At 48.9% G+C, this 17,042-nt stretch overlaps 35 non-coding genes across 35 annotated transcripts; 28 read left to right on the top strand and 7 right to left on the bottom strand.

Moving 5' to 3' along the window:
• The first annotated feature begins 271 nt into the window (after nt 1-271).
• On the top strand, nt 272-344 carry trnar-ccu (transfer RNA arginine (anticodon CCU)). Its single transcript has one exon. It is a non-coding gene; the product is annotated as a tRNA-Arg (tRNA).
• Nucleotides 345-351: 7 nt separating this feature from the next.
• trnam-cau (transfer RNA methionine (anticodon CAU)) lies at nt 352-423 on the top strand. The gene has a single exon. It is a non-coding gene; the product is annotated as a tRNA-Met (tRNA).
• Nucleotides 424-1,155: 732 nt separating this feature from the next.
• Nucleotides 1,156-1,227, top strand: trnaq-cug (transfer RNA glutamine (anticodon CUG)). Its single transcript has one exon. It is a non-coding gene; the product is annotated as a tRNA-Gln (tRNA).
• Nucleotides 1,228-1,468: 241 nt separating this feature from the next.
• trnag-ucc (transfer RNA glycine (anticodon UCC)) lies at nt 1,469-1,540 on the bottom strand. Its single transcript has one exon. It is a non-coding gene; the product is annotated as a tRNA-Gly (tRNA).
• A 418-nt stretch (nt 1,541-1,958) lies between these two features.
• trnaq-uug (transfer RNA glutamine (anticodon UUG)) lies at nt 1,959-2,030 on the top strand. The gene has a single exon. It is a non-coding gene; the product is annotated as a tRNA-Gln (tRNA).
• A 441-nt stretch (nt 2,031-2,471) lies between these two features.
• Nucleotides 2,472-2,544, top strand: trnar-ccu (transfer RNA arginine (anticodon CCU)). The gene has a single exon. It is a non-coding gene; the product is annotated as a tRNA-Arg (tRNA).
• A 7-nt stretch (nt 2,545-2,551) lies between these two features.
• On the top strand, nt 2,552-2,623 carry trnam-cau (transfer RNA methionine (anticodon CAU)). Its single transcript has one exon. It is a non-coding gene; the product is annotated as a tRNA-Met (tRNA).
• A 732-nt stretch (nt 2,624-3,355) lies between these two features.
• On the top strand, nt 3,356-3,427 carry trnaq-cug (transfer RNA glutamine (anticodon CUG)). The gene has a single exon. It is a non-coding gene; the product is annotated as a tRNA-Gln (tRNA).
• Nucleotides 3,428-3,668: 241 nt separating this feature from the next.
• On the bottom strand, nt 3,669-3,740 carry trnag-ucc (transfer RNA glycine (anticodon UCC)). The gene has a single exon. It is a non-coding gene; the product is annotated as a tRNA-Gly (tRNA).
• A 281-nt stretch (nt 3,741-4,021) lies between these two features.
• On the top strand, nt 4,022-4,093 carry trnaq-uug (transfer RNA glutamine (anticodon UUG)). Its single transcript has one exon. It is a non-coding gene; the product is annotated as a tRNA-Gln (tRNA).
• A 441-nt stretch (nt 4,094-4,534) lies between these two features.
• On the top strand, nt 4,535-4,607 carry trnar-ccu (transfer RNA arginine (anticodon CCU)). Its single transcript has one exon. It is a non-coding gene; the product is annotated as a tRNA-Arg (tRNA).
• Nucleotides 4,608-4,614: 7 nt separating this feature from the next.
• trnam-cau (transfer RNA methionine (anticodon CAU)) lies at nt 4,615-4,686 on the top strand. Its single transcript has one exon. It is a non-coding gene; the product is annotated as a tRNA-Met (tRNA).
• A 732-nt stretch (nt 4,687-5,418) lies between these two features.
• On the top strand, nt 5,419-5,490 carry trnaq-cug (transfer RNA glutamine (anticodon CUG)). The gene has a single exon. It is a non-coding gene; the product is annotated as a tRNA-Gln (tRNA).
• A 241-nt stretch (nt 5,491-5,731) lies between these two features.
• trnag-ucc (transfer RNA glycine (anticodon UCC)) lies at nt 5,732-5,803 on the bottom strand. Its single transcript has one exon. It is a non-coding gene; the product is annotated as a tRNA-Gly (tRNA).
• A 281-nt stretch (nt 5,804-6,084) lies between these two features.
• trnaq-uug (transfer RNA glutamine (anticodon UUG)) lies at nt 6,085-6,156 on the top strand. The gene has a single exon. It is a non-coding gene; the product is annotated as a tRNA-Gln (tRNA).
• Nucleotides 6,157-6,597: 441 nt separating this feature from the next.
• On the top strand, nt 6,598-6,670 carry trnar-ccu (transfer RNA arginine (anticodon CCU)). The gene has a single exon. It is a non-coding gene; the product is annotated as a tRNA-Arg (tRNA).
• A 7-nt stretch (nt 6,671-6,677) lies between these two features.
• Nucleotides 6,678-6,749, top strand: trnam-cau (transfer RNA methionine (anticodon CAU)). The gene has a single exon. It is a non-coding gene; the product is annotated as a tRNA-Met (tRNA).
• A 732-nt stretch (nt 6,750-7,481) lies between these two features.
• Nucleotides 7,482-7,553, top strand: trnaq-cug (transfer RNA glutamine (anticodon CUG)). The gene has a single exon. It is a non-coding gene; the product is annotated as a tRNA-Gln (tRNA).
• A 241-nt stretch (nt 7,554-7,794) lies between these two features.
• Nucleotides 7,795-7,866, bottom strand: trnag-ucc (transfer RNA glycine (anticodon UCC)). Its single transcript has one exon. It is a non-coding gene; the product is annotated as a tRNA-Gly (tRNA).
• A 281-nt stretch (nt 7,867-8,147) lies between these two features.
• On the top strand, nt 8,148-8,219 carry trnaq-uug (transfer RNA glutamine (anticodon UUG)). Its single transcript has one exon. It is a non-coding gene; the product is annotated as a tRNA-Gln (tRNA).
• Nucleotides 8,220-8,660: 441 nt separating this feature from the next.
• On the top strand, nt 8,661-8,733 carry trnar-ccu (transfer RNA arginine (anticodon CCU)). Its single transcript has one exon. It is a non-coding gene; the product is annotated as a tRNA-Arg (tRNA).
• A 7-nt stretch (nt 8,734-8,740) lies between these two features.
• On the top strand, nt 8,741-8,812 carry trnam-cau (transfer RNA methionine (anticodon CAU)). Its single transcript has one exon. It is a non-coding gene; the product is annotated as a tRNA-Met (tRNA).
• Nucleotides 8,813-9,544: 732 nt separating this feature from the next.
• trnaq-cug (transfer RNA glutamine (anticodon CUG)) lies at nt 9,545-9,616 on the top strand. The gene has a single exon. It is a non-coding gene; the product is annotated as a tRNA-Gln (tRNA).
• Nucleotides 9,617-9,857: 241 nt separating this feature from the next.
• trnag-ucc (transfer RNA glycine (anticodon UCC)) lies at nt 9,858-9,929 on the bottom strand. The gene has a single exon. It is a non-coding gene; the product is annotated as a tRNA-Gly (tRNA).
• Nucleotides 9,930-10,210: 281 nt separating this feature from the next.
• Nucleotides 10,211-10,282, top strand: trnaq-uug (transfer RNA glutamine (anticodon UUG)). The gene has a single exon. It is a non-coding gene; the product is annotated as a tRNA-Gln (tRNA).
• A 441-nt stretch (nt 10,283-10,723) lies between these two features.
• On the top strand, nt 10,724-10,796 carry trnar-ccu (transfer RNA arginine (anticodon CCU)). Its single transcript has one exon. It is a non-coding gene; the product is annotated as a tRNA-Arg (tRNA).
• A 7-nt stretch (nt 10,797-10,803) lies between these two features.
• trnam-cau (transfer RNA methionine (anticodon CAU)) lies at nt 10,804-10,875 on the top strand. Its single transcript has one exon. It is a non-coding gene; the product is annotated as a tRNA-Met (tRNA).
• A 732-nt stretch (nt 10,876-11,607) lies between these two features.
• On the top strand, nt 11,608-11,679 carry trnaq-cug (transfer RNA glutamine (anticodon CUG)). The gene has a single exon. It is a non-coding gene; the product is annotated as a tRNA-Gln (tRNA).
• Nucleotides 11,680-11,920: 241 nt separating this feature from the next.
• trnag-ucc (transfer RNA glycine (anticodon UCC)) lies at nt 11,921-11,992 on the bottom strand. Its single transcript has one exon. It is a non-coding gene; the product is annotated as a tRNA-Gly (tRNA).
• A 281-nt stretch (nt 11,993-12,273) lies between these two features.
• trnaq-uug (transfer RNA glutamine (anticodon UUG)) lies at nt 12,274-12,345 on the top strand. The gene has a single exon. It is a non-coding gene; the product is annotated as a tRNA-Gln (tRNA).
• Nucleotides 12,346-12,786: 441 nt separating this feature from the next.
• On the top strand, nt 12,787-12,864 carry trnar-ccu (transfer RNA arginine (anticodon CCU)). Its single transcript has one exon. It is a non-coding gene; the product is annotated as a tRNA-Arg (tRNA).
• A 7-nt stretch (nt 12,865-12,871) lies between these two features.
• Nucleotides 12,872-12,943, top strand: trnam-cau (transfer RNA methionine (anticodon CAU)). The gene has a single exon. It is a non-coding gene; the product is annotated as a tRNA-Met (tRNA).
• A 732-nt stretch (nt 12,944-13,675) lies between these two features.
• Nucleotides 13,676-13,747, top strand: trnaq-cug (transfer RNA glutamine (anticodon CUG)). Its single transcript has one exon. It is a non-coding gene; the product is annotated as a tRNA-Gln (tRNA).
• Nucleotides 13,748-13,988: 241 nt separating this feature from the next.
• trnag-ucc (transfer RNA glycine (anticodon UCC)) lies at nt 13,989-14,060 on the bottom strand. The gene has a single exon. It is a non-coding gene; the product is annotated as a tRNA-Gly (tRNA).
• A 2,654-nt stretch (nt 14,061-16,714) lies between these two features.
• On the top strand, nt 16,715-16,787 carry trnar-ucg (transfer RNA arginine (anticodon UCG)). Its single transcript has one exon. It is a non-coding gene; the product is annotated as a tRNA-Arg (tRNA).
• The last annotated feature ends 255 nt before the right edge of the window (nt 16,788-17,042 follow it).

Below are 17,042 nucleotides of genomic sequence, written 5' to 3'. Positions count from 1 at the left end.
AGTTTCCCTGAGCTAGGAGCTTGTTGGTCCATGGTGAGATGGTCAGCACTCTGATCCTTGAGTCCTGTGGTCAGTGCTGAAGTCCCAGTAAAACCAAGAATTGTATGTCCCAAAGTAGGCGGGCTAACTGTGTGGTGGAAGACACCACTGTCCTCCACCTCAGATGTTTAGTCTTTTTTCCAAGTCATGGCAACAAGAGACATTGACATTCTATTCAATGTCCGGAGGTTGGTCCGATGCGAGCTGATCAGAACCGCCCTGACGTTTGATGGCCCCAGTGGCCTAATGGATAAGGCACTGGCCTCCTAAGCCAGGGATTGTGGGTTCGAGTCCCATCTGGGGTGGACTTTGAGCAGAGTGGCGCAGCGGAAGCGTGCTGGGCCCATAACCCAGAGGTCGATGGATCGAAACCATCCTCTGCTACACCTTCTTTTGGCAGAGGCAACGGTCGCCTGATCAAGCCTCAGTGTGTGCACTGTCTCTAGCTGTTTGGGCACTTTCTGGTCACATACGGTATGGTTGCCACTTTGCCCACGGTGACCTCTGGTCTTTGCATTCCTGCTCATCAAATGTTGATCGACTAAGCAGTTTCCCTAAACGCCCCAGAACGTTGCATGGTTTCCAAGTTCCATTCCAATGTGATTTGGAACATCTTCTGTACGGGTAGCCAAAAATTGGTGGCACACTTACGATCCCTGGAGCTACACCTCTGTGGTCTTTGTAATCACGTCTTGAACAATGTGAAACAATGTCAACTGTGAGAATGCCAAGGGCCATCTGGACTTTGAAGAGCCTGCAAAGTGTAGTCTTGTGATGAGCCAGTGACGAGAGGGCTTACTGCCAGTACCCTTGCTGCCTTGGGGATAACATCGGGGATAAATAGTTTCAAACCTTGGTGGAACCTGTGATAGAAGGTCGAAAAGGAGGTATGCTCTCTTTGTGTTGGAGGACAGCGCTGTTCTCCGCCTCATGTCTTTGTGGTGTTTGTCAGGTCAGCTTAACACGACGCACCGGCAATGTACTTTCAACGTAGAAGGAAATAAGGGGGAAACGGTTGAACCACCACCTCACGACATGCCATATGTGCCATCGCTGACTCACCGATTTTAGTCTTCCTGGTCCTATGTGAGTGTTACCCGGGGCTAAGTACCCTGTGGTTCCATGGTGTAATGGTCAGCACTCTGGACTCTGAATCCAGTGATCCGAGTTCAAGTCTCGGTGGGACCTGCTGCTCTCGTTACTGTTGCCCTCCGGCAGTCAACGGTACTATACAGGAAGCTGGGTCAAAAGCATCCTCTGTTTTCTGAGTCTGACCTCCTCAAATGGAATTGGTCACTAAGACACTTTCTACAAGAAATGGACAGTAGTTTTGATCTATGGACTCCTTTCATGTGTTTACTCTCAAAGGACAAAGTAGGAGTTTCCTTTAGGAGCGACTTTGTCCAAAACTTGCAATAAAGGACTGACGTGCGTTGGCCGGGAATCGAACCCGGGTCAACTGCTTGGAAGGCAGCTATGCTTACCATTATACCACCAACGCCCACAGTGCCCCTGAAAAATGGTGTACAAATCAGGATCCATGGAGCAACATCTGTGTGGTCTTTGTTGACCATGTCTGGAATTGCAGCTGGACTAAGTAGTTTCCTTTAAACTTCGAGAGGGTCTCCTGTGTTCCATGGTCCATTGTTGCCCCGCTAATGGGATGAGGAAGATTCTTGAAAGCATCCTCCGCTTTCTTTGTCTGACCTCTTCAAACTGAGTTGGGCACTAAAATATTTTGGGATGAGGAACATTTTTGGTACCTGCCGCTCTCATGCACATTGTTGCCCCGCTAATGGGATGAGGAAGATTCTTGAAAGCATCCTCCGCTTTCTTTGTCTGACCTCTTCAAACTGAGTTGGGCACTAAAATACTTTGGGATGAGGAACATTTTTGGTACCTGCCGCTCTCATGCACATGGTTCCATGGTGTAAAGGTCAGCACTCTGGACTTTGAATCCAGTGATCCGAGTTCAAATCTCGGTGGAGCCTCTTACTGTATGTCAAGCAGGCGTTGTTGGCTCTTTGATGGCAGACAATGGTGTCGTCCGCCTCGTCTTGAAGTAGGGCATGGACTCTTTCTGGTCATCTGAGTTTGGCACTTGGCTCACAGTGGCCTGTGCTCTTTCTATTCCTGGTAATGAAATTTTGATCTGCTAAGCAGTTTCCCTGAGCTAGGAGCTTGTTGGTCCATGTTGAGATGGTCAGCACTCTGATCCTTGAGTCCTGTGGTCAGTGCTGAAGTCCCAGTAAAACCAAGAATTGTATGTCCCAAAGTAGGCGGGCTAACTGTGTGGTGGAAGACACCACTGTCCTCCACCTCAGATGTTTATTCTTTTTTCCAAGTCATGGCAACAAGAGACATTGACATTCTATTCAATGTCCGGAGGTTGGTGCGATGCGAGCTGATCAGAACCGCCCTGACGTTTGATGGCCCCAGTGGCCTAATGGATAAGGCACTGGCCTCCTAAGCCAGGGATTGTGGGTTCGAGTCCCATCTGGGGTGGGCTTTGAGCAGAGTGGCGCAGCGGAAGCGTGCTGGGCCCATAACCCAGAGGTCGATGGATCGAAACCATCCTCTGCTACACCTTCTTTTGGCAGAGGCAACGGTCGCCTGATCAAGCCTCAGTGTGTGCACTGTCTCTAGCTGTTTGGGCACTTTCTGGTCACATACGGTATGGTTGCCACTTTGCCCACGGTGACCTCTGGTCTTTGCATTCCTGCTCATCAAATGTTGATCGACTAAGCAGTTTCCTTAAACGCCCCAGAACGTTGCATGGTTTCCAAGTTCCATTCCAATGTGATTTGGAACATCTTCTGTACGGGTAGCCAAAAATTGGTGGCACTCTTACGATCCCTGGAGCTACACCTCTGTGGTCTTTGTAATCCCGTCTTGAACAATGTGAAACAATGTCAACTGTGAGAATGCCAAGGGCCATCTGGACTTTGAAGAGCCTGCAAAGTGTAGTCTTGTGATGGGCCAGTGACGAGAGGGCTTCCTGCCAGTGCCCTTGCTGCCTTGGGGATAACATCGGGGATAAATAGTTTCAAACCTTGGTGGAACCTGTGATAGAAGGTCGAAAAGGAGGTATGCTCTCTTTGTGTTGGAGGACAGCGCTGTTCTCCGCCTCATGTCTTTGTGGTGTTTGTCAGGTCAGCTTAACACGACGCACCGGCAATGTACTTTCAACGTAGAAGGAAATAAGGGGGAAACGGTTGAACCACCACCTCACGACATGCCATATGTGCCATCGCTGACTCACCGATTTTAGTCTTCCTGGTCCTACGTGAGTGTTACCCGGGGCTAAGTACCCTGTGGTTCCATGGTGTAATGGTCAGCACTCTGGACTCTGAATCCAGTGATCCGAGTTCAAGTCTCGGTGGGACCTGCTGCTCTCGTTACTGTTGCCCTCCGGCAGTCAACGGTACTATACAGGAAGCTGGGTCAAAAGCATCCTCTGTTTTCTGAGTCTGACCTCCTCAAATGGAATTGGTCACTAAGACACTTTCTACAAGAAATGGACAGTAGTTTTGATCTATGGACTCCTTTCATGTGTTTACTCTCAAAGGACAAAGTAGGAGTTTCCTTTAGGAGCGACTTTGTCCAAAACTTGCAATAAAGGACTGACGTGCGTTGGCCGGGAATCGAACCCGGGTCAACTGCTTGGAAGGCAGCTATGCTTACCACTATACCACCAACGCCCACAGTGCCCCTGAAAAATGGTGTACAAATCAGGATCCATGGAGCAACATCTGTGTGGTCTTTGTTGACCATGTCTGGAATTGCAGCTGGACTAAGTAGTTTCCTTTAAACTTCGAGAGGGTCTCCTGTGTTCCATGGTCCATTGTTGCCCCGCTAATGGGATGAGGAAGATTCTTGAAAGCATCATCCGCTTTCTTTGTCTGACCTCTTCAAACTGAGTTGGGCACTAAAATACTTTGGGATGAGGAACATTTTTGGTACCTGCCGCTCTCATGCACATGGTTCCATGGTGTAAAGGTCAGCACTCTGGACTTTGAATCCAGTGATCCGAGTTCAAATCTCGGTGGAGCCTCTTACTGTATGTCAAGCAGGCGTTGTTGGCTCTTTGATGGCAGACAACGGTGTCGTCCGCCTCGTCTTGAAGTAGGGCATGGACTCTTTCTGGTCATCTGAGTTTGGCACTGGGCTCAAGGTGGCCTGTGCTCTTTCTATTCCTGGTAATGAAGTTTTGATCTGCTCAGCAGTTTCCCTGAGCTAGGAGCTTGTTGGTCCATGGTGAGATGGTCAGCACTCTGATCCTTGAGTCCTGTGGTCAGTGCTGAAGTCCCAGTAAAACCAAGAATTGTATGTCCCAAAGTAGGCGGGCTAACTGTGTGGTGGAAGACACCACTGTCCTCCACCTCAGATGTTTATTCTTTTTTCCAAGTCATGGCAACAAGAGACATTGACATTCTATTCAATGTCCGGAGGTTGGTGCGATGCGAGCTGATCAGAACCGCCCTGACGTTTGATGGCCCCAGTGGCCTAATGGATAAGGCACTGGCCTCCTAAGCCAGGGATTGTGGGTTCGAGTCCCATCTGGGGTGGGCTTTGAGCAGAGTGGCGCAGCGGAAGCGTGCTGGGCCCATAACCCAGAGGTCGATGGATCGAAACCATCCTCTGCTACACCTTCTTTTGGCAGAGGCAACGGTCGCCCGATCAAGCCTCAGTGTGTGCACTGTCTCTAGCTGTTTGGGCACTTTCTGGTCACATACGGTATGGTGTCCACTTTGCCCACGGTGACCTCTGGTCTTTGCATTCCTGCTCATCAAATGTTGATCGACTAAGCAGTTTCCTTAAACGCCCCAGAACGTTGCATGGTTTCCAAGTTCCATTCCAATGTGATTTGGAACATCTTCTGTACGGGTAGCCAAAAATTGGTGGCACTCTTATGATCCCTGGAGCTACACCTCTGTGGTCTTTGTAATCACGTCTTGAACAATGTGAAACAATGTCAACTGTGAGAATGCCAAGGGCCATCTGGACTTTGAAGAGCCTGCAAAGTGTAGTCTTGTGATGAGCCAGTGACGAGAGGGCTTCCTGCCAGTACCCTTGCTGCCTTGGGGATAACATCGGGGATAAATAGTTTCAAACCTTGGTGGAACCTGTGATAGAAGGTCGAAAAGGAGGTATGCTCTCTTTGTGTTGGAGGACAGCGCTGTTCTCCGCCTCATGTCTTTGTGGTGTTTGTCAGGTCAGCTTAACACGACGCACCGGCAATGTACTTTCAACGTAGAAGGAAATAAGGGGGAAACGGTTGAACCACCACCTCACGACATGCCATATGTGCCATCGCTGACTCACCGATTTTAGTCTTCCTGGTCCTATGTGAGTGTTACCCGGGGCTAAGTACCCTGTGGTTCCATGGTGTAATGGTCAGCACTCTGGACTCTGAATCCAGTGATCCGAGTTCAAGTCTCGGTGGGACCTGCTGCTCTCGTTACTGTTGCCCTCCGGCAGTCAACGGTACTATACAGGAAGCTGGGTCAAAAGCATCCTCTGTTTTCTGAGTCTGACCTCCTCAAATGGAATTGGTCACTAAGACACTTTCTACAAGAAATGGACAGTAGTTTTGATCTATGGACTCCTTTCATGTGTTTACTCTCAAAGGACAAAGTAGGAGTTTCCTTTAGGAGCGACTTTGTCCAAAACTTGCAATAAAGGACTGACGTGCGTTGGCCGGGAATCGAACCCGGGTCAACTGCTTGGAAGGCAGCTATGCTTACCACTATACCACCAACGCCCACAGTGCCCCTGAAAAATGGTGTACAAATCAGGATCCATGGAGCAACATCTGTGTGGTCTTTGTTGACCATGTCTGGAATTGCAGCTGGACTAAGTAGTTTCCTTTAAACTTCGAGAGGGTCTCCTGTGTTCCATGGTCCATTGTTGCCCCGCTAATGGGATGAGGAAGATTCTTGAAAGCATCCTCCGCTTTCTTTGTCTGACCTCTTCAAACTGAGTTGGGCACTAAAATACTTTGGGATGAGGAACATTTTTGGTACCTGCCGCTCTCATGCACATGGTTCCATGGTGTAAAGGTCAGCACTCTGGACTTTGAATCCAGTGATCCGAGTTCAAATCTCGGTGGAGCCTCTTACTGTATGTCAAGCAGGTGTTGTTGGCTCTTTGATGGCAGACAACGGTGTCGTCCGCCTCGTCTTGAAGTAGGGCATGGACTCTTTCTGGTCATCTGAGTTTGGCACTGGGCTCAAGGTGGCCTGTGCTCTTTCTATTCCTGGTAATGAAGTTTTGATCTGCTAAGCAGTTTCCCTGAGCTAGGAGCTTGTTGGTCCATGGTGAGATGGTCAGCACTCTGATCCTTGAGTCCTGTGGTCAGTGCTGAAGTCCCAGTAAAACCAAGAATTGTATGTCCCAAAGTAGGCGGGCTAACTGTGTGGTGGAAGACACCACTGTCCTCCACCTCAGATGTTTATTCTTTTTTCCAAGTCATGGCAACAAGAGACATTGACATTCTATTCAATGTCCGGAGGTTGGTGCGATGCGAGCTGATCAGAACCGCCCTGACGTTTGATGGCCCCAGTGGCCTAATGGATAAGGCACTGGCCTCCTAAGCCAGGGATTGTGGGTTCGAGTCCCATCTGGGGTGGGCTTTGAGCAGAGTGGCGCAGCGGAAGCGTGCTGGGCCCATAACCCAGAGGTCGATGGATCGAAACCATCCTCTGCTACACCTTCTTTTGGCAGAGGCAACGGTCGCCCGATCAAGCCTCAGTGTGTGCACTGTCTCTAGCTGTTTGGGCACTTTCTGGTCACATACGGTATGGTGTCCACTTTGCCCACGGTGACCTCTGGTCTTTGCATTCCTGCTCATCAAATGTTGATCGACTAAGCAGTTTCCTTAAACGCCCCAGAACGTTGCATGGTTTCCAAGTTCCATTCCAATGTGATTTGGAACATCTTCTGTACGGGTAGCCAAAAATTGGTGGCACTCTTACGATCCCTGGAGCCACACCTCTGTGGTCTTTGTAATCACGTCTTGAACAATGTGAAACAATGTCAACTGTGAGAATGCCAAGGGCCATCTGGACTTTGAAGAGCCTGCAAAGTGTAGTCTTGTGATGGGCCAGTGACGAGAGGGCTTCCTGCCAGTACCCTTGCTGCCTTGGGGATAACATCGGGGATAAATAGTTTCAAACCTTGGTGGAACCTGTGATAGAAGGTCAAAAAGGAGGTATGCTCTCTTTGTGTTGGAGGACAGCGCTGTTCTCCGCCTCATGTCTTTGTGGTGTTTGTCAGGTCAGCTTAACACGACGCACCGGCAATGTACTTTCAACGTAGAAGGAAATAAGGGGGAAACGGTTGAACCACCACCTCACGACATGCCATATGTGCCATCGCTGACTCACCGATTTTAGTCTTCCTGGTCCTATGTGAGTGTTACCCGGGGCTAAGTACCCTGTGGTTCCATGGTGTAATGGTCAGCACTCTGGACTCTGAATCCAGTGATCCGAGTTCAAGTCTCGGTGGGACCTGCTGCTCTCGTTACTGTTGCCCTCCGGCAGTCAACGGTACTATACAGGAAGCTGGGTCAAAAGCATCCTCTGTTTTCTGAGTCTGACCTCCTCAAATGGAATTGGTCACTAAGACACTTTCTACAAGAAATGGACAGTAGTTTTGATCTATGGACTCCTTTCATGTGTTTACTCTCAAAGGACAAAGTAGGAGTTTCCTTTAGGAGCGACTTTGTCCAAAACTTGCAATAAAGGACTGACGTGCGTTGGCCGGGAATCGAACCCGGGTCAAATGCTTGGAAGGCAGCTATGCTTACCACTATACCACCAACGCCCACAGTGCCCCTGAAAAATGGTGTACAAATCAGGATCCATGGAGCAACATCTGTGTGGTCTTTGTTGACCATGTCTGGAATTGCAGCTGGACTAAGTAGTTTCCTTTAAACTTCGAGAGGGTCTCCTGTGTTCCATGGTCCATTGTTGCCCCGCTAATGGGATGAGGAAGATTCTTGAAAGCATCCTCCGCTTTCTTTGTCTGACCTCTTCAAACTGAGTTGGGCACTAAAATACTTTGGGATGAGGAACATTTTTGGTACCTGCCGCTCTCATGCACATGGTTCCATGGTGTAAAGGTCAGCACTCTGGACTTTGAATCCAGTGATCCGAGTTCAAATCTCGGTGGAGCCTCTTACTGTATGTCAAGTAGGCGTTGTTGGCTCTTTGATGGCAGACAATGGTGTCGTCCGCCTCGTCTTGAAGTAGGGCATGGACTCTTTCTGGTCATCTGAGTTTGGCACTTGGCTCACAGTGGCCTGTGCTCTTTCTATTCCTGGTAATGAAATTTTGATCTGCTAAGCAGTTTCCCTGAGCTAGGAGCTTGTTGGTCCATGTTGAGATGGTCAGCACTCTGATCCTTGAGTCCTGTGGTCAGTGCTGAAGTCCCAGTAAAACCAAGAATTGTATGTCCCAAAGTAGGCGGGCTAACTGTGTGGTGGAAGACACCACTGTCCTCCACCTCAGATGTTTATTCTTTTTTCCAAGTCATGGCAACAAGAGACATTGACATTCTATTCAATGTCCGGAGGTTGGTGCGATGCGAGCTGATCAGAACCGCCCTGACGTTTGATGGCCCCAGTGGCCTAATGGATAAGGCACTGGCCTCCTAAGCCAGGGATTGTGGGTTCGAGTCCCATCTGGGGTGGGCTTTGAGCAGAGTGGCGCAGCGGAAGCGTGCTGGGCCCATAACCCAGAGGTCGATGGATCGAAACCATCCTCTGCTACACCTTCTTTTGGCAGAGGCAACGGTCGCCCGATCAAGCCTCAGTGTGTGCACTGTCTCTAGCTGTTTGGGCACTTTCTGGTCACATACGGTATGGTGTCCACTTTGCCCACGGTGACCTCTGGTCTTTGCATTCCTGCTCATCAAATGTTGATCGACTAAGCAGTTTCCTTAAACGCCCCAGAACGTTGCATGGTTTCCAAGTTCCATTCCAATGTGATTTGGAACATCTTCTGTACGGGTAGCCAAAAATTGGTGGCACTCTTACGATCCCTGGAGCTACACCTCTGTGGTCTTTGTAATCCCGTCTTGAACAATGTGAAACAATGTCAACTGTGAGAATGCCAAGGGCCATCTGGACTTTGAAGAGCCTGCAAAGTGTAGTCTTGTGATGGGCCAGTGACGAGAGGGCTTACTGCCAGTGGCCCTGCTGCCTTGGGGATAACATCGGGGATAAATAGTTTCAAACCTTGGTGGAACCTGTGATAGAAGGTCGAAAAGGAGGTATGCTCTCTTTGTGTTGGAGGACAGCGCTGTTCTCCGCCTCATGTCTTTGTGGTGTTTGTCAGGTCAGCTTAACACGACGCACCGGCAATGTACTTTCAACGTAGAAGGAAATAAGGGGGAAACGGTTGAACCACCACCTCACGACATGCCATATGTGCCATCGCTGACTCACCGATTTTAGTCTTCCTGGTCCTACGTGAGTGTTACCCGGGGCTAAGTACCCTGTGGTTCCATGGTGTAATGGTCAGCACTCTGGACTCTGAATCCAGTGATCCGAGTTCAAGTCTCGGTGGGACCTGCTGCTCTCGTTACTGTTGCCCTCCGGCAGTCAACGGTACTATACAGGAAGCTGGGTCAAAAGCATCCTCTGTTTTCTGAGTCTGACCTCCTCAAATGGAATTGGTCACTAAGACACTTTCTACAAGAAATGGACAGTAGTTTTGATCTATGGACTCCTTTCATGTGTTTACTCTCAAAGGACAAAGTAGGAGTTTCCTTTAGGAGCGACTTTGTCCAAAACTTGCAATAAAGGACTGACGTGCGTTGGCCGGGAATCGAACCCGGGTCAACTGCTTGGAAGGCAGCTATGCTTACCACTATACCACCAACGCCCACAGTGCCCCTGAAAAATGGTGTACAAATCAGGATCCATGGAGCAACATCTGTGTGGTCTTTGTTGACCATGTCTGGAATTGCAGCTGGACTAAGTAGTTTCCTTTAAACTTCGAGAGGGTCTCCTGTGTTCCATGGTCCATTGTTGCCCCGCTAATGGGATGAGGAAGATTCTTGAAAGCATCCTCCGCTTTCTTTGTCTGACCTCTTCAAACTGAGTTGGGCACTAAAATACTTTGGGATGAGGAACATTTTTGGTACCTGCCGCTCTCATGCACATGGTTCCATGGTGTAAAGGTCAGCACTCTGGACTTTGAATCCAGTGATCCGAGTTCAAATCTCGGTGGAGCCTCTTACTGTATGTCAAGCAGGCGTTGTTGGCTCTTTGATGGCAGACAACGGTGTCGTCCGCCTCGTCTTGAAGTAGGGCATGGACTCTTTCTGGTCATCTGAGTTTGGCACTGGGCTCAAGGTGGCCTGTGCTCTTTCTATTCCTGGTAATGAAGTTTTGATCTGCTAAGCAGTTTCCCTGAGCTAGGAGCTTGTTGGTCCATGGTGAGATGGTCAGCACTCTGATCCTTGAGTCCTGTGGTCAGTGCTGAAGTCCCAGTAAAACCAAGAATTGTATGTCCCAAAGTAGGCGGGCTAACTGTGTGGTGGAAGACACCACTGTCCTCCACCTCAGATGTTTATTCTTTTTTCCAAGTCATGGCAACAAGAGACATTGACATTCTATTCAATGTCCGGAGGTTGGTGCGATGCGAGCTGATCAGAACCGCCCTGACGTTTGATGGCCCCAGTGGCCTAATGGATAAGGCACTGGCCTCCTAAGCCAGGGATTGTGGGTTCGAGTCCCATCTGGGGTGGGCTTTGAGCAGAGTGGCGCAGCGGAAGCGTGCTGGGCCCATAACCCAGAGGTCGATGGATCGAAACCATCCTCTGCTACACCTTCTTTTGGCAGAGGCAACGGTCGCCCGATCAAGCCTCAGTGTGTGCACTGTCTCTAGCTGTTTGGGCACTTTCTGGTCACATACGGTATGGTGTCCACTTTGCCCACGGTGACCTCTGGTCTTTGCATTCCTGCTCATCAAATGTTGATCGACTAAGCAGTTTCCTTAAACGCCCCAGAACGTTGCATGGTTTCCAAGTTCCATTCCAATGTGATTTGGAACATCTTCTGTACGGGTAGCCAAAAATTGGTGGCACTCTTACGATCCCTGGAGCCACACCTCTGTGGTCTTTGTAATCACGTCTTGAACAATGTGAAACAATGTCAACTGTGAGAATGCCAAGGGCCATCTGGACTTTGAAGAGCCTGCAAAGTGTAGTCTTGTGATGGGCCAGTGACGAGAGGGCTTCCTGCCAGTACCCTTGCTGCCTTGGGGATAACATCGGGGATAAATAGTTTCAAACCTTGGTGGAACCTGTGATAGAAGGTCGAAAAGGAGGTATGCTCTCTTTGTGTTGGAGGACAGCGCTGTTCTCCGCCTCATGTCTTTGTGGTGTTTGTCAGGTCAGCTTAACACGACGCACCGGCAATGTACTTTCAACGTAGAAGGAAATAAGGGGGAAACGGTTGAACCACCACCTCACGACATGCCATATGTGCCATCGCTGACTCACCGATTTTAGTCTTCCTGGTCCTATGTGAGTGTTACCCGGGGCTAAGTACCCTGTGGTTCCATGGTGTAATGGTCAGCACTCTGGACTCTGAATCCAGTGATCCGAGTTCAAGTCTCGGTGGGACCTGCTGCTCTCGTTACTGTTGCCCTCCGGCAGTCAACGGTACTATACAGGAAGCTGGGTCAAAAGCATCCTCTGTTTTCTGAGTCTGACCTCCTCAAATGGAATTGGTCACTAAGACACTTTCTACAAGAAATGGACAGTAGTTTTGATCTATGGACTCCTTTCATGTGTTTACTCTCAAAGGACAAAGTAGGAGTTTCCTTTAGGAGCGACTTTGTCCAAAACTTGCAATAAAGGACTGACGTGCGTTGGCCGGGAATCGAACCCGGGTCAACTGCTTGGAAGGCAGCTATGCTTACCACTATACCACCAACGCCCACAGTGCCCCTGAAAAATGGTGTACAAATCAGGATCCATGGAGCAACATCTGTGTGGTCTTTGTTGACCATGTCTGGAATTGCAGCTGGACTAAGTAGTTTCCTTTAAACTTCGAGAGGGTCTCCTGTGTTCCATGGTCCATTGTTGCCCCGCTAATGGGATGAGGAAGATTCTTGAAAGCATCATCCGCTTTCTTTGTCTGACCTCTTCAAACTGAGTTGGGCACTAAAATACTTTGGGATGAGGAACATTTTTGGTACCTGCCGCTCTCATGCACATGGTTCCATGGTGTAAAGGTCAGCACTCTGGACTTTGAATCCAGTGATCCGAGTTCAAATCTCGGTGGAGCCTCTTACTGTATGTCAAGCAGGCGTTGTTGGCTCTTTGATGGCAGACAACGGTGTCGTCCGCCTCGTCTTGAAGTAGGGCATGGACTCTTTCTGGTCATCTGAGTTTGGCACTGGGCTCAAGGTGGCCTGTGCTCTTTCTATTCCTGGTAATGAAGTTTTGATCTGCTAAGCAGTTTCCCTGAGCTAGGAGCTTGTTGGTCCATGGTGAGATGGTCAGCACTCTGATCCTTGAGTCCTGTGGTCAGTGCTGAAGTCCCAGTAAAACCAAGAATTGTATGTCCCAAAGTAGGCGGGCTAACTGTGTGGTGGAAGACACCACTGTCCTCCACCTCAGATGTTTATTCTTTTTTCCAAGTCATGGCAACAAGAGACATTGACATTCTATTCAATGTCCGGAGGTTGGTCCGATGCGAGCTGATCAGAACCGCCCCGACGTTTGATGGCCCCAGTGGCCTAATGGATAAGGCACTGGCCTCCTAAGCCAGGGATTGTGGGTTCGAGTCCCCACCCATCTGGGGTGGGCTTTGAGCAGAGTGGCGCAGCGGAAGCGTGCTGGGCCCATAACCCAGAGGTCGATGGATCGAAACCATCCTCTGCTACACCTTCTTTTGGCAGAGGCAACGGTCGCCTGATCAAGCCTCAGTGTGTGCACTGTCTCTAGCTGTTTGGGCACTTTCTGGTCACATACGGTATGGTTGCCACTTTGCCCACGGTGACCTCTGGTCTTTGCATTCCTGCTCATCAAATGTTGATCGACTAAGCAGTTTCCCTAAACGCCCCAGAACGTTGCATGGTTTCCAAGTTCCATTCCAATGTGATTTGGAACATCTTCTGTACGGGTAGCCAAAAATTGGTGGCACTCTTACGATCCCTGGAGCTACACCTCTGTGGTCTTTGTAATCACGTCTTGAACAATGTGAAACAAAGTCAACTGTGAGAATGCAAAGGGCCATCTGGACTTTGAAGAGCCTGCAAAGTGTAGTCTTGTGATGAGCCAGTGACGAGAGGGCTTACTGCCAGTGCCCTTGCTGCCCTGGGGATAACATCGGGGATAAACAGTTTCAAACCTTGGTGGAACCTGTGATAGAAGGTCGAAAAGGAGGTATGCTCTCTTTGTGTTGGAGGACAGCGCTGTTCTCCGCCTCATGTCTTTGTGGTGTTTGTCAGGTCAGCTTAACACGACGCACCGGCAATGTACTTTCAACGTAGAAGGAAATAAGGGTGAAACGGATGAACCACCACCTCACGACATGCCATATGTGCCATCGCTGACTCACCGATTTTAGTCTTCCTGGTCCTATGTGAGCGTTACCCGGGGCTAAGTACCCTGTGGTTCCATGGTGTAATGGTCAGCACTCTGGACTCTGAATCCAGTGATCCGAGTTCAAGTCTCGGTGGGACCTGCTGCTCTCGTTACTGTTGCCCTCCGGCAGTCAACGGTACTATACAGGAAGCTGGGTCAAAAGCCTCCTCTGTTTTCTGAGTCTGACCTCCTCAAATTGAATTGGTCACTAAGACACTTTCTACAAGAAATGGACAGTAGTTTTGATCTATGGACTCATTTCATGTGTTTACTCTCAAAGGACAAATTAGGAGTTTCCTTTAAGAGCAACTTTGTCCAAATCTTGCAATAAAGGACTGACGTGCGTTGGCCGGGAATCGAACCCGGGTCAACTGCTTGGAAGGCAGCTATGCTTACCACTATACCACCAACGCCCACAGTGCCCCTGAAAAATGGTGTACAAATCAGGATCCATGAAGCAATACGGGAGCGTCCCATGTTTGACTCACTTTTTGGAATTTTTTTCCTCCATTTGTTCACTTGTTCTGCAGAAACTGCAGAAATTTTCATTGACATGGATAAAAACTACCTCTGCGTTCTCATTTTGACCTTTTAAAATTGTTTCAAGCAACCTTGTCCATGTGTTGGACTCAAGAAATGTACTCCTTTGGCCCGGAATCTACTTGTAAGGCAGCTAGGCTAGCTACTCTAACACCAACACCTATGTTTACCATCGAATGGTGAAGCACTGGCAATTCATGAAGCCACGACAGCCATGTATGGTCTTTGTAGACCACCTCTTGCTCATTGGGATTCCAAGGTTTAATGGTCAGCATTTTGAACTTTGTATCCATTTAGAGTTCAAGTCTCGCTGGGGCTTGTTGTAGCTTTTTATTATCCGACAAATAAAGTTTCAATGTGCACATCCAGCTGATAGAAGGCATTGGATGTGTTGCCCATCTGTCAGTGGGCTTATGGACAAGCTACCGTCTTCTGGAGCCAGAGGTCATGTGTTCAAATGCCATCTATGTTGTTGTCATTCTCAAGGTGTTTTACTAGCTTGAATCGTAGAAATCGGTCAAAATTCCCTGCGCCAAAAAGGAAACGTGGAACTCGTACAGTTTTTTCTGTGCTATGTGTCAGCAATGATTCGTCTTCAGCTCTTTTTTTTCCCTCAGCATTCAAGGGCCCGAGCCGCCTCCCCCACATGTGGCGCACTCACGCCTCCTTTGAGCCTCAGGCTCCGGGGGTAAGATATGGATTCAGATAATTTATTTAGTGTCACAAATGCAGATACGGGTAATGCTGTATGCTCGCTCATGCCTGATAATGCCCCCTCACAAAACCGATATCACTGAAACCACCTACGTGCGTTTGTTTATTTTCTTTATGGACCTCGTTTCTCGCCAAGATGGCAGAAGTAAAAATCAACCCTGCATCTTTTTCAGAGCAACATGACATCACCCTATATGTATCTTTGCGTAAATGAGGTTTTCCGTGCCAGCAAGGCGGCAGTAGTGATGCGGGGAGCTCGGCGTGACGAGCTGCAGTCTTTTTTTCCCCGGGATGTTCGAAGCATACCGTTCGGAGGACGGGAAGAGGCGAGATGGCGGGTGGGGAAATTTTACAATATGCGACCGGCTTTTTAAAACATGCATCAGCGTGAAGCGCCTGCCAATGGGTCACCGCCATTCGATGAATATTCATTGACGTTTCAGCCCCTGTTTCTGAGCTAATTGGTGCTGAGCCATGTTTATTCATCCGCCCGTCTCCCCACAACAGCACATTGCAGTACGACACTTCTGGATCCTTTGATCTGGGAAAATGGGACAGTCCGCAGACATGCATGTTTCACGGCATTACCAAAGTTTTTTTTTCTTGATTTCACCAACGTGATCCTTTTTAACATAAATTCGATTTCCTGCATATTGCAATATATGCACCTATTCCCGCACCCAGAGCGGAGTGACGATCGTGAATTGATTCAAAATCTTTCGGCTGCCGACTTTTCCGCAACTGGTTTTCGTGTTAAAAGTGCACTGCCAAATGGTGTGATGGGGGAGGTGCCGTTCCGCTGCGTACTCCTTGCATGGATTAGGAGGACCGATGGGACGCACTTTGCAAAAAACCGCGGTTGGTATCTGGAGTCGCCCTTGGCTTTGGGGGTGCACGTAAGTACAGGGGGGTCCTCGACTTGCGGCTGTTCGACTTTACGGCAGTAATCGCATGAGTGTTTCTGAAATTCAATTTTATGTGGGAGAGTTGGTATTACTTGGCTCCCAGCGGATGCTCTTTGAGTACCGTGTGCTTTGTTTACGTCAGCTCACTCATTTTTATGTTTCTTCTTTTACAATCATTTTATCATTTTTGACTTAAGGGTGTTTTAGCTGCGCTCAGCGACTTACGCTAAGGTCATCCTGACTTGCAGTGAAAACGGCCTTACGTTGGATCACCGGGTCCACAAAGAGGACCAATCTATTCCAGGGAGGGGGGGATCTGTGCAACTTTAGCACTTCAAAAATTCACTTGTACTTCCTGCAGGTTGACACTCCTACCACTCTTGCCAAGATGCGTTCACTGTCTCCACGGTCACTTTGGAGGCAACTGGCCCTGCACCCCTCGCAGCTCCGAGAGTGCAATGAATCAGTGCAATGTGTCCCGCTGCCGTCGTCATGGCAACTTTGGTTCCGATTGGTGGGTCGAACTTGCGGCGAGCCTGATGTTCTCAGCGTGCAGTGATGTGTCCAAGTCCCTTCTGAGTTCTAAGTGGAGAATGCGAGTCGTGGGCAGCACTGCTGATGAACTCTGTATGGATTCATGCAACTTCCATCTGGTTTTTCTTGTGCATGAGGGAACGTCACATTGATTCCTGTCAGGGCACGAGTTCACCATCAGAGGGAGGTGACAACACTTGTACTCAAAGAGATGCTTGAAGAACTGGCGAGGTCAATTTTCAAGATGTTTGATTATCTTTCAACGTACTTGATGTGCTTCCAAGATTTATTGTTTTTTTGTGTTTTTTTAACAACCTAGGATGTTTTCTGGGATAAATTAAAATTCGGTCTTCCAAAGGAAAACAAAGCACTTCGCCCCAGTGGCCTAAAGGATAAGGCACTGGCCTTCGGAGCCAGGGATTGTGGGTTCGAGTCCCATCTGGGGTGGAAGATCAGCAGTCCTCCATAGATGGTGATGGACCAAGCCGGTGTCTTGCAGGAGAACACATTTAGCTTCTTTAAGATCTTCCTTCTCAGATCCTTCTGGGTTTGCAACTGTTTGACATTGTCAAATAAGGTTGATTGGAATCAGGTGTGAGTCCATGCGGCAATGAGAAGCATACAAGTCCTTCCAGTGTGGCACAGTGCATTCAAGTCTTGACAAAAACGTGAGTAACCTTCTGTGTTTTGTTTTTTGTAAAG

The sequence above is a fragment of the Fistularia commersonii genome, chromosome 36 (assembly GCF_037954325.1).
Source record: "Fistularia commersonii isolate RoL2024-O1a breed Wild chromosome 36, RoL_Fcom_v1.0, whole genome shotgun sequence".
Classification (NCBI taxonomy): domain Eukaryota; kingdom Metazoa; phylum Chordata; class Actinopteri; order Syngnathiformes; family Fistulariidae; genus Fistularia; species Fistularia commersonii.
The sequence above is the reverse complement of the archived record's forward strand: the minus strand, read 5'-3'. Positions and strand labels throughout refer to the sequence as shown.